The sequence below is a fragment of the Bos indicus genome, chromosome 9, assembly GCF_029378745.1.
Source record: "Bos indicus isolate NIAB-ARS_2022 breed Sahiwal x Tharparkar chromosome 9, NIAB-ARS_B.indTharparkar_mat_pri_1.0, whole genome shotgun sequence".
NCBI lineage: Eukaryota > Metazoa > Chordata > Mammalia > Artiodactyla > Bovidae > Bos > Bos indicus.
Window position 1 is genome coordinate 52,984,965 of NC_091768.1, and position 13,031 is coordinate 52,997,995.

At 39.0% G+C, this 13,031-nt stretch overlaps 1 protein-coding gene across 7 annotated transcripts in view; it reads right to left on the bottom strand.

Moving 5' to 3' along the window:
* The window catches only part of KLHL32 (kelch like family member 32), a 221,254-nt gene that overhangs the window by 129,006 nt on the left and 79,217 nt on the right, over window positions 1-13,031 (bottom strand). The window contains exon 1 of one of the 7 annotated variants that reach the window (XM_070796053.1): window positions 5,688-8,860. The exons of the other annotated variants lie outside the window; for them this stretch is intronic. The gene's annotated coding sequence lies outside the window, so the exon portion shown is untranslated. Of the gene's footprint in view, window positions 1-5,687; window positions 8,861-13,031 lie in introns of those variants that run through there. 7 annotated transcript variants of the gene reach the window in all.

Sequence of the window (13,031 nt, forward strand, 5' to 3'; positions counted from 1 at the left end):
ACTATGCATTCCAGGATGTCTGGCTCTACATGAGTGATCATACCATTGTGATTATCTGGGTTGTGAAGATCTTTTTTGTATAGTTCTTCTAGGTATTCTTGCCACCTCTTCCTAGTATCTTCTGTTTCTGTTAGGTGCATACCATTTCTGTCCTTTATCGAGCCCATCTTTGCATGAAACGTTCCCTTGGTATCTCTGATTTTCTTAAAGAGATCTCTAGTCTTTCCCATTCTATTGTGTTCCTCTATTTCTTTGCATTGATCTCTGAGGAAGGCTTTCTTATCTCTCCTTGCTATTCTTTGGAACTCTGCATTCAAATGGGTATATCTTTCCTTTTCTCCTTTGCTTTTCACAGCTATTTTTAAGGCCTCCTCAAACAAAGGTTCTGATTTGTATCCCATGAAATAAGCCATATCTGTGAGTATACAAGCTTTCAGTGAGTTGTATGAGTCCTTCAAGCAAATTACTGAACATGTGAGTACTATTTAAGCTCATACTAAATATTTTTAATTTTACAAAGTGATTTTTTTTTGTTTTGCCAATGGATTAATATTCATATTATACCAATATTTTATTCTGACAAATTCACTTTTGAGCTTCACAATTCTTTATGTTTTAAATTAATATGTATGGAATGAGTGGATTTAATTGATGGTCCTTTATTCTTTCTGGAGGGTGGTAAAGAATCTGTCTGTCAATGCAGGAGAGGCAGGTTTGATCCCTGGGTTGGGAAGAACCCCTGGAGAAGGAAATGGCAACCCACTCCAGTATTCTTGCTTGGAAATCCCATGGACAGAAAAGCCTGGCAGGCTACAGTCCATGGGACTGCAAAACAGCCAGACACAACTTAGTGACTAAACAACAACATTCTTTCTTGAGATCCTCATTTCTATTTCACACAGTAAGAGTTTTAAGTTTCATAATAAATAAGATTCTCTTGGATAACTTATAGTTAACATTCTAACTTGTTAGAAATACAAAACTACTGTTCTCTTACCATTTGAGAAATTTTGTAAAGAATATTTTAAATGCTTACAATGTGATAAAATAAAAAATAATATTCTAAGTGTCCTAAAGACATTGGGAGTATGTAACATGTAGCATATACAATTGTAAGATTAAATAGCAAACATTCAGAATATATTTAACTTTCAAAAATTTACTTTATCATGAATAAATGAAATCTAATATTCATTTAGAAATTGTCAAAGGTGAATGGTCAATATGGCAAATTTGACAACTTGGTGAGTTAGTGAGTTGATCTGACTTCCCACTGATGCCATTGGCAATAAAGGTACTATGCATAGCTTAAGAACACTAGAGGCAAATTTACATAATACTTGATCGGTGAAGAACCGTGATAAACAGCAAACTTGTAACCAAAAATTTAGAGTTTGAACAATCACAGGTGACTCAGACAAACACATACCCTCTCTGTGATTCAGCTTTCTTATCTGAAAAATGGGGCTAAAAATTGCGCCCATTCATGAACCTGAAGGTTATATAATAGTAATATAAAGTATTCAGTAGAGTACCTGCTATATGGCAAGCTCTTAGTGAAATAATTTATACTTTGCAAAAACAATGAAATAGAATGAAGCTTCTCCTATGTATTCTCTGGTTAAAAGAATTGACATATAAGAAGTATCAGTTCTGAGAATTTTTTATTTTGCTTTGTTTTATTTTTTAAATCAAATATGGCTATAGATAAAAATGCTCACAGGAAAGACTTAGTGTTAAGTGGATTCTGCTTAGGCATTTGTAGATCTGAAATTTAAAAATTAAAAAGCATAGGTTACAGTAGAAAACTTTCAATCTGTGTAATTCTAAATTTGTTTCTAGACTTTTTATAGCTTCTTTTAAAAGAAACTGAAAGAAATTTCCGCTGCTTTCAGTGTCCTTTTTTTTTTAACATGAGATGAGTGTTTCAGTTTTTAATATTCCCACATTAACTTGATTTTTTTCAGGTTTCCAAGTTGTAATTGCACCTGATATGGTAACCAGCTGCTCTCCATCAAACCATATACAGAGCAGGACAGAAATGACTCAAACTGCAAACAAATTATCTGGGTTAATGAAATGGAAAATGTTCCTTTTTAGAGTAAGGTTTAAAGAACAAAACAACCTGCCAAGGGAGTTTTTTGAATCTGTTTTCATAAGGATCGTTCAAAAGCAACCAAGACAATATTGCATAGAACAGGTTTCCACCCTCAACCAGAGATTTGTGAGCTATGAACCTGAAACCTGGCTTGGCAGAGTTGGGAAAAGAATATAACCCCTAAAAAATGTTACATGTTTGTATAAGCAACAAAGCAACACAAATTGGTCACTGTGGTTATGTTATAGAGTATAACTATAGAGGGAAGGAAGGAACTACTATTTTACTCCACTTACATATAACATTATTTGGATCATTATCATGAACACGTGTTACCTGTGTATTTCTAACAACTGTCTTTTGAAACCTGTCATATTTTTAAGGTCATAGGTTGTGCAAGAAGACACATCTGATTCATATCCTGGTTCTATAACCTACTTGGTCATGGAGGCTATTTACCTTGAACACATGGCCTTTGGATAATTTGTTCACTCCTCTGAACCTCAGGCTGTTATCTGTAGATGGGGACGATAACAACCTCACAGGGTTGACTTGATGTTTAGATTAATGTCAAGCATAACCCCTGGCACAGAGTAGATGCTCAATAAATAGAAACTCATTTCTAATCCAGAGCTAAGAAACAGCCTTCTCCACCCACCCTCTGCCCAAATCCATTCCTCTCAAAGACTTTCCTAATGACAATTCCATTCAAAATTCCTATGTCTGGCCACAGGACTTCACATTCATCACATACTCCTACACCCTACTTTAAGGACTGACTCCATCGTACAAACCATCACCTCCCTTTCTAAAAACACCTAACTTCCATTCTGATATCATATCATTTGGTCCTAGAAACTTAATGTTACAAACAACACATTATTTTTAAAAAGCAGCAAAGCTCATGAATTAAGAGGTAAAAAAGGGTCCTTCCCTGGTGGTCCAGTCATTAACAATTTGCCTGCCAATGCACGGGACATGGGTTTGATCCCTGGTCCAGGAAGATTCCACATGCTGTGGGGCAGGTCGGCCTGTGTGCCACAACTACTGAGCCTGCTCACCTAGAGCTTGTGCTCAGAACAAAAGATGCCACCGCAATGAGAAGCCCGCATGCCTCAATGAAGAGTAGCCCCTACCTGGCGCAACCAGAGAAAGCCTGCACGTAGCAACAAAGACCCAGTGTAGCCAAAAATAAATAAATAAATTTTTTAAAAAGGGAACTAAGAAATCAAAGTCGATGTCCTGAGTTTAATAAATTTACTAGGCACCTCAATTAGGAAGTGCTTCATTGCTGCTGCTGCTGCTGCTGCTAAGTTGCTTTAGTCGTGTCTGACTCTGTGCGACCCCATGGACTGCAGCCTACCAGGCTCCTCTGTCCATGGGATTTTCCAGGCAAGAGTACTGGAGTGGGTTGCCATTGCCTTCTCCGAAGTGCCTCACTGGGTAACACCAAATGAGGAAGAACCCAGCCATCTGACACAGTGAAATGCCAGCCACCTAGGCTTCCTAACCTTGTTAAAGAATGTCTGGAGACCTGCTAGAGCCCATGGGGAAGAAGAGTCTCCTTCGGTAGCAGAAGAGGTGATGAGACCATGGTGCTATTTTGTAGCATCAAACTTACTGAAAAGTTAAACTGTAATGTGCATAAAAGTGAGCACCATATTTGCCTTCTCCACCATGAAGCCCCTAGACCCGAGCATTACATGTGTGCAATGAGTACAGGGCAATGAACGAGTGAATGAATGCCCTGACAAACTCTTTAAAAATTCAACAGCAGATAATGAACAGCTCTTCTACATCATCATAAACAAAAATAATTCAACATAAAGAATTTCTGGATATAAGGCATTTTAGACCCTGGGATAAAACCAAAAGTTAGAGAAAGAGTATCTACCAAATTAGTTCAAAGCTAGACATTTAGAAAAAAAGTAAGAACATATGGCAATGTCCTCTATCAAGCCACAACATTCTGCCAAAGCATGGGAGGCTTCTGCTTAGAAACAAGAAAACACTGCACAGACTCCTTGGTTCACACTGTTTTGTCTTTGGGAGAGCCTTGGCCAGGCTGAGATTTACAGTCATCACAGCTTCCTCTTGGCTGATCATGTGCTGCAACCACCACAAATCTTTCTAATGGAAAACCCAGTTTGTGAGAATGCAATCCACTTGAAGTGCCTACCACAGATAGAGCTGTGGATTTATAGTGTGCCATTCCTTCTGTAATTCACATGGAAATGACATGAATTGAGTCCTAAAATCACAGTACATGAATTAAGTTTCCTTAGGTCACATTAGTTGTCATGCAGTCACAGGATGAGCTACAACCAATTTTAGGCTGGGATTTAGGACATTATGCCACAAAACTGACCGATGGCAATTCTACTACATCCTCAGAGAGAAGTAGAATGGCAGATGATAGACTTCGTTAGGCACTTAGTTGGTAAATTATGATCTCTTTACCTGGTAAGCTACATGTAGCTTTGGAGTTGCACTGGATAGGAGCAAGATGTATGGTGAATTCTCATTTCATCAGGAACACAAATGATTTTACAGATGAAATAACTAGATTGTTTGGGGCACATTCAACTCTTATCTTTTGTGAGAGACAAACAAAAGTAAACATGTCTAAAGGAGGTATAGAAAAGAGCAACTCGCAAAGACTGTGGCAGACCCAGCCTGATCCCCCAAAGCCTTTTATATATTCTGTAATTAGTAATGTTTACAATGGCCATGAGGCATTACAGAGATAGGAACTAACCTCTGAATCAACAAAGATTACATTTTGCTCAATTTAGTGTTAATGGTGATTATCCTTTATTGCATTTTGGTTATACCTCACATATAAAACAGGTAGTAAATCTCAGCTGATGAGACTGTTCAATTAACCACAATAGCCCATTTCCTTGATTTTAAGGATAGAAGGGTCTTGACCATAGTTTCAAACTGGGCTATTTACCTTCTTTATCTCACAAATGCAAAAGCAATCCAAGCCATTTGAGGAGCTTAATGACCTGAAAGAGTGGGGATATTTGGTTGGAGTGTTTTTTTCTCCCTGTACATTTATGGCTTTTTAAAAGTCTCCCTCAAACAATACAGTAATACTCTCAGAGAATAAAATGTCAGAACAAATGAAAACAGTAAAATATTACTATAAATATAGTCAGACAGAAAAAAGGTAAATTTATTTCTGAAATACCAGTTTTCCCTCACCTTCACCATGTAAAGGAAAAATCCACCTTATATGCTAAAAATTGTGAAACATATTGATTTTCCCAACATCTTCAAATACGTAGCTTGTTTACTCCAAGAATCTGTGTTTCATAGCTTTGCTCTTGGCACATTACTTCTTAAATTAACTACATGGTGATAATGAGCCCTTCAAAACCAGGATGATTATGGTTTATCCTACTTCTCCTTAGAACTCTCCTCCTCCTGGATGTGGCCATATTTCAACTACTTGGGTCCACTGAGGGAAAATGGAGTGGAAAAAGAACACAAATCAAGCTGTTCTTTTCTTAGCTAAAGAGACAGTACACATGAAAACCAGAAACTGCCCATCATGAAGTCAGGTTATATTTATCTTTCTCACCAGTCAGATACTCTGGAAAATGACACCCACACATCTGGTTTTAGCCTCAGGTCACCCTCTCAGATCCCTCACTCCTTTGATGCCTCTGATGTTATCCTCTTTGTTGTTGTTTAATTGTGAAGTCATGTCCGACTCTGGGGACCCTGTGGACTACAGCTCACCAGGCTTCCTCTGTCTGTGGGGTTTTCCAGGCAAGAATGCTGGAGTAGGTTGCCATTTCCTTCTCCAGGGGATCTTCCTGACCCAGGGATTGAACCCATGTCTTCTGCATCGGCAGGCAGATTCTTAACTGCTGAGCCACCAGGGAAGCCCTCTGGTACCTTCTAGTCTATGGTTGTACCCCATGGGTATGGGATTTCAACACTTCACTATCCACCATATAAAGAAACTCATTCTTTTTAAATGTCTTTCAGATACTTAGGGATGGCACTTTTACTCTTCCTTATTGAATAAACTTGATAAGCTATTATTGTATGAATCTTTCCTACACAGAGACCTTTTTGGTCTGTCTTGACACGGCAGACATTGGCACAACCCTGTCTTTCAAATTTACTAAAGACACAAGGACTAAGACCAAACTTGGATTACATTTTGACAGCTGTCCTAAAAGGCAGAATTCGGGGTCCACGTAAAGGAGTGACCATGCCAATGTGAAACAGAGTCTGCGTGAATCAGGGGAAGGAGCTGTGAAGCACGGAGAAGGCAATGGCAAGCCACTCCAGTACTCTTGCCTGGAAAATCCCATGGATGGAGAAGCCTGGTGGGCTGCAGTCCATGGGGTGGCGAAGAGTCGGACACGACTGAGCGACTTCACTTTCACTTTTCATTCTCATGCATTGGAGAAGGAAATGGCAACCCACTCCAGTGTTCTTGCCTGGAGAATCCCAGGGATGGCAGAGCCTGGTGGGCTGCTGTCTATGGGGTTGCACAGAGTCGGACACCACTGAAGCGACTTAGCAGCAGCAGCAGCTATGAAGAAAGGAAATTTTTAGAGGGCTGTAATATCAGACAAGCTTGAAAGCCTTAAGAGAAAAGGAACAGGTGGAGCTACTGAGGAGGCAGACTGATTCTGTGTTGATTAAAATATAATAGGTATTAAGGGAGAATTCTGTAAGACACAGAAGGGGCTCTGATGTGGCTTATCAGAGCTGCATAGTATGTGTCTTAGGTATCATAAGTAAAACTCTAGCTTTTTTTTTCTTTCTGTAAATGGAATTTTAAAATTGGAGGGTACTTTAGAGATCACTGGCCTCTTGCTGCTCAGCATGTGGTCCCTAGGGCAGCAGTACCAGCATCAAAGAGAACTTAATAGAAATGCAGACTCTCAGGTCCACCCACACCTACTGGATGGAAAGCTGCACTTTAACATGAGCCCCCAGTAACCCACACACACTTCAGAGTCTGAAAGACATAGCTGTGGTCAGTACTCTACCCTTTCAACCCTCCTTGCCTATCTGAATATTTGAAGTGATGAGACACCCAATACTTCCCTTCTCCAGGGGATCGTCCCAATCCAGGGATTGAACCCAGTCTCCTGCACTGCAGATGGATTCTTTACCAGCTGAGCCACAAGGGAAGCCCAAGAATACTGGAGAGGGTAGCCTATCCCTTCTCCAGGAGATCTTTCCAACCCAGGAATCGAACCAGGGTCTCCTGCATTGCAGGCAGATTCTTTACCAACTGAGCTATCAGGGAAGCCCCAATACTTCACAGGAGATTGCAAAGCATTAGCAATACTTCCAGAATATTGAATCATAGTCACCCTCCTGACAACTTTGTCCCCTTGGTCTTAGTAGAAAGTCAATAAATTCACTTTGATTTCTGCTTAATGGCCTTTCCAATATGTGATAGCAGCTCTTAAGTCTATTGGAAACAGCAGCTACTCCATATTATCTGGGTCATAATAGGTTAGCACTCAAGATCAATGTTAGGAATCCTGCAACCCAAGCAGGAGACTAGAGTTCAAATTTTAGCAAGCAAGAACTGATCTCCAGATTTAAGGTGAAGGGAGGGGAAGTTACTGCTTAGTTAAGGACAGACCCACAGTTCTAAGAACAAGGCCTTTAAAAGAGTAAATCATCCCATGTTCTTAGGTGGCGGCAGTGGTAGGAGCCTTCAGACAAACCCATCACTTTACCTTCCAATTCCTAATTACTTCAGTTGCCTTTCTCCAGTCCATCCCCGTCTTATACTTTCCTGAGGAGGAAATCTGAGTAGCCACCTCAAAGTTACCATTGACACAAATCCCTCAGACTCATTTTTATAGAATTCAAAAGTAGAACCTTTTAAGGATTTTCAATTTGCCATAAAGAATGGCAAGGCAACCCAAGCAAAAAATGGGCAGAAGACATGAACAGACATTTCTCCAGAGAAGATATACAAATGGTTAATAGGCACATGAAAAGATGTTCAACACCGCTAATTATTAGAGAAATGCAAATCAGAACAACAGTGAGATATCACCTCACACCTATCAGAATGGCTGTTATCAACAAGTCTACAAACAACAAATGTTGGCAAAGACTTAAGAGAAAAGGGAAATCTTGTACACTGTTGATTAGAATTTAAATTGGTGCAAGCACTATGGAAAACAGTATGGAGTTTCCTCAAAAACTAAAAACAGGACTACCATATGATCCAGGAATTCCACTCCAGAATATATATATATGGAAAAAAACAAAAACACTAATTCAAAAAGATACATGTACCTCAATGTTTATAGCAGCACTATGTGCAAAAGCCAAGACCAGGAAACAACCAAGTGTCCATTAGCAGACAACTGGACTAAGAAGATGTGACATATATGTGTGTGGAATGGAATGGAGTATTACTCAGCCATTAAAAAGAAGGAAATACTGATACTTACAGCAACATGCATGCACCTAGAGAGTATTATGCTTAGTTAAATAAGTTGAACAGACAAACAAAAACACTGTATGGTGTCACTGATATTTGGAATCTAAAAAATTATACAAATGACCGTATATGCAAAACAGACTCACAGATAGAGAAATCAAACTAGTAGTTCCCAAAAGGTAGAGAGAAGGGGAAAGGGACAAACGAGAGGTATGGGATTAACAGATACAAACTGCTCTATATAAAAATTAGACAAGTAATAAGGATATACTGTATAGCACTGAGAATTATAGCTATCAACATATAATAACCTATAATGGAGTATAGTCTGCTAAAACACTGAATCACCATGCTATATACCTGAAACTAACATAATATTGTAAATCAACTATACTTCAACTTAAAAAAAAAATGCTGAAAGAAAACCAAAGAAGAACGCCAAGGTAGTTTCTTGCCTGCCCAGACTAATGCTGGTAGTGACTGGTGGAGTCCTGTTGAGAGCTCTGAGGCCCCATCCAGGCTCAAGTGAGAACAACCAGGATCTAGTTATTATGACTGTCATATGGATAGAAAGGGAGCAGGATTAGATGTACCAGCCCCGTACCTTAGAGTATGCATATGTACAATCACTAAAACACAGTTTCTGTCCTAAAATTCATGACATCATCATATAAAATGTTTTACTTCTTTTCTATACAGAACATTTTTGAAGAATGTTGAGATAATAGCATGGGAACACCTCAATTATCACTTTTTAGTCTACTCTTTAAAAACTCAATGTAAGTTAATGATTGTTCTTAAAACTTTAACCCCAAATTTCAACAGTCCCTCTTTTATTTTCAAAGTCCTCCCTTAGTATCTTTTTCTCCAACACGCTTACATAAAAGAGACGTGTAAGACTATAAATACAGGCACCCAGCCCAGCTGTGCCATCTCTTTTCAGTCTTTGCTTTTATTCACCACTTTGGTTTGACAGCTGTGAATCAGGCAATACACACTGAAGCCACTCTCCCCTTGTTAGGCGTTCACACAGGGGAGGCAAGAGGCCCGGCAGTTAACACACAGTTTTCTCTAACTCCATTAGTTGCCAGGCAACCACTTCACTGGAACCTTCCTGATGCCAGGCAGAACAGGCCAGTTTAATATAAAGTGTTTGGGTCATCCCATATGCTCAAGTGCACTCCTTGTGCAAACATATCTGATGCTTTGTCGATGTGGGCTACATGCAAAGTCTCTACATCTTACAAAACGGGAGGAAAATAGTTTAAGAATAATCCGCAAGAGCTCAAATTCTTTCTGGCTTACTTCACTCTGTATAATAGGCTCCAGTTTCATCCACCTCATCAGAACTGATTCAAATGTATTCTTTTTAATGGCTGAGAAATACAAAAGTAACTAAATGGAGAACTTCTTTTAATCTTATTAAAATATATATGCATGCTGCTGCTGCTGCTGCTAAATCGCTTCAGTCGTGTCCGACTCTGTGCGACCCCATAGACGGCAGCCCAGCAGGCTCCCTTGTCCCTGGGATTCTCCAGGCAAGAACACTGGAGTGGGTTGCCACATAGATATATAATTTTTAAAGTGATATGAATGATTTGATATGAAAATCTCTCTCATCACTTCAGAGTCACATCTCTCTACATGAGAAGAAAACTGATAATTCAATCCCAGATTCCTATCCAGGCATGCAGGCCCCAAATCCAATCAACATCAGATAAGCTAATTAAAAGCAATTGATTTGGCAAGTGGCTGGATCATCCCACAGTGTGGACAATTCATTTCGAACCAGTTTTTTTTTTCATAAAAATGATAAACAGAATCAGGGCTTATCTATAGATTCCAATAATTCTTTCCCAAACTCATCAGATTCACATGATCAGCTATCTTTTATACCATGTCCCTCTATTATAAAACATCTGTCTCTGCTCAATACACAATTTCTAAAGGTTTAAAGTCTTCATCAGCTTCATTATACTTCAAACATGTGTTCTTGTTCTTTCCGATGAACCTAAGGTTAACTGTATTACTGTGATTAAACAAGCATGAGTGAAATTGTGATTTTAAATAAAGCAGTGTGAAAGTCATAAATTTAAAAGCATAAAAAAGCTATGGCAGAAAAAGCAAAAAAAAATCTTTCAATACAAACTTAAATACATTCAAAGAGCCTAGCACAATGACTGCAAAGAATTAAATGAGGAAAAATTAGCTGCTATTATTACAAGAATTTATCTAGCTTCATAGTGTGTATATTCAGTAGAAATGAATCAGTTTAAACAAAGGAATAAAATGCAGACCAGAGTTCACCATTCTCCACTCACTATAATGAACACAGTGCACTAACAGCACAATAATGAAATTAATGGTTATCTGATCCAAAATGTTAATGATTTCTCTGGCACTGATGTACATAATTTTAAAAGGGGATGTGACAATGATTGTTTGGAAGCTCTCAGCTTTCTATTTAAAGAGGAAATAACAGTTGATCACTACCACAATGAACTGGTACTTCACCTTGAATAGACAAAGGGAATACTGTTTATAATGAATGTGTTCAGTTTCAAAATGAAATTATGAATCCATTTTAACATACAAAACAAAACCCCAACCCCATACACATTTTGGTGCTCACAAGATCCTATCTCACAGTGTATCTAAAATCAGCCTTCTCCTGGTTACTCAAGCACTGAAGCTTCTGTAACAGACAGATGTGTGGCTGTTCATTGTCAGCCAGGCAATTAATGCTTATCGAACATCCAACGGGTGTGAGGCTCCATAACAGACTGTCTATAAAATGTCAGATTGACTGCTTAATTTGGCTTTGCTGAATGTCAAGGCCATCATTAATGGTGCTATTTTTTCTGGCTAAATTTAAAAGCTAGTTCATGAGGCCTCTTCTTGGTAGATATTAACTAAATGACTAATCAGTGGATGAAAGTTGTACAACACCAACATCTACTCACAGATAGCACATGTTTATGACTTAGGTGAGAAATTCAACACATTTTCAACTGCGATTATTTCTGTCAATTTCTATGACTCCTTGGAGAGCTATGTTTGTTTGCAGGGTTTTGTTGCTTTTTTTTTAAGTCACAATCACCCTAAGAACTGTACTGGAGCATTTTAAGTACCTCTTCTGGACCAGATTCTAGTATTTTTGGAGTTACAAGCTGAATGGAAGCAACCAAATGCTACTACATTAGGTCCCCAACTAATTAGCCAATGACTCTAAAACTTACGAGTAGCTAGCTTCTAGTTTTCCCAGGGTCTTTATTCCCTATCAGCTTCAGGTGATGTTGCATATGTCCAACTAGGCCAGCTAGATCTGAGAAAACAGCAAGATGTCTGCCAGGTCACAAGTCTTTGGAACTGAGCACTTAAGTTACCTTTCTAGTAGTACATATCCACTAAGAATCTAATAAGTTCTATATTGGGGAGCTAGTATAAGCATCACTCTCCTGGGTTTTAACTCAATCTCAGTATCAGTAAGGCCATTTTCTCAAGTATGAGAAGAAAACAAATTCAGTGTCCCAGTGTCCCTGAGCCATCCTTCTGCTCCCCTACCTTCACACCAGTTAGATTACACAGAGATCTGGACAGATAAAAACAAAAATAGTATTTAGTATTAATGAAAATCGCTTTTACTTGTGAAAGCTGAAACAGGTATCACTGCTGCTGCTGCTAAGCTGCTTCAGTCGTGTCCGACCCTGTGCAACCGCATAGACAGCAGCCCACCAGGCTCCCCCGTCCCTGGGATTCTCCAGGCAAGAATACTGGAGTGGGTTGCCATTTCCTTCTCCAATGTATGAGAGTGAAAAGTGAAGTCACTCAGTCGTGTCCGACTCTTTACAACTCCATGGGCTGCAGCCTATCAGGCTCCTCTGGTCCATGGGATTTTCCAGGCAAGAGTACTGGAGTGGGGTGCCATTGCCTTCTCCGGCAAGTATCACTGGTCAGTTTTATATTCACAACTGTATATATGGACGCAGGCATTCTTGTCACTGGTGAATAAATACAATCCAAATTCCAAAGGGAAAAGCTTTAGCTGACTGTACGTATGACTCCAAAAGTTTACAAAAACTAAATGGTGACTTTTGTCTTTACTATTTTCTAGTTATATACTTAATACATAAATATAGTCTTCTTTAAAAACAAGGTTACCATAGATAAAATTAAAGTCTTACTTTCTGAGAAAGTAGTATTTGTGCAAAGATCTGAAGGGAACAATGGAGAAAGTCATGTAGCTATCAAAGAGAAGAGTAATACATGCAGAGGAAACAGCTGTGCAAAGGCCCTGAGGTGAGCATATGCCAGGCATGTCTGAGAAACAACAGAGGTCAATGTGATGGGGATGGAAGGGCAAGAGTCATGGGAAAGAGGCCTGAGGGTGTAGAACCTGGTAAACTAAAAGACACTGGCTTTCACTCTGAATGAAAGTGGAAATCATCAGAGAATGCTGAGCAGAAGCAATATAATCTGACTTGCTTT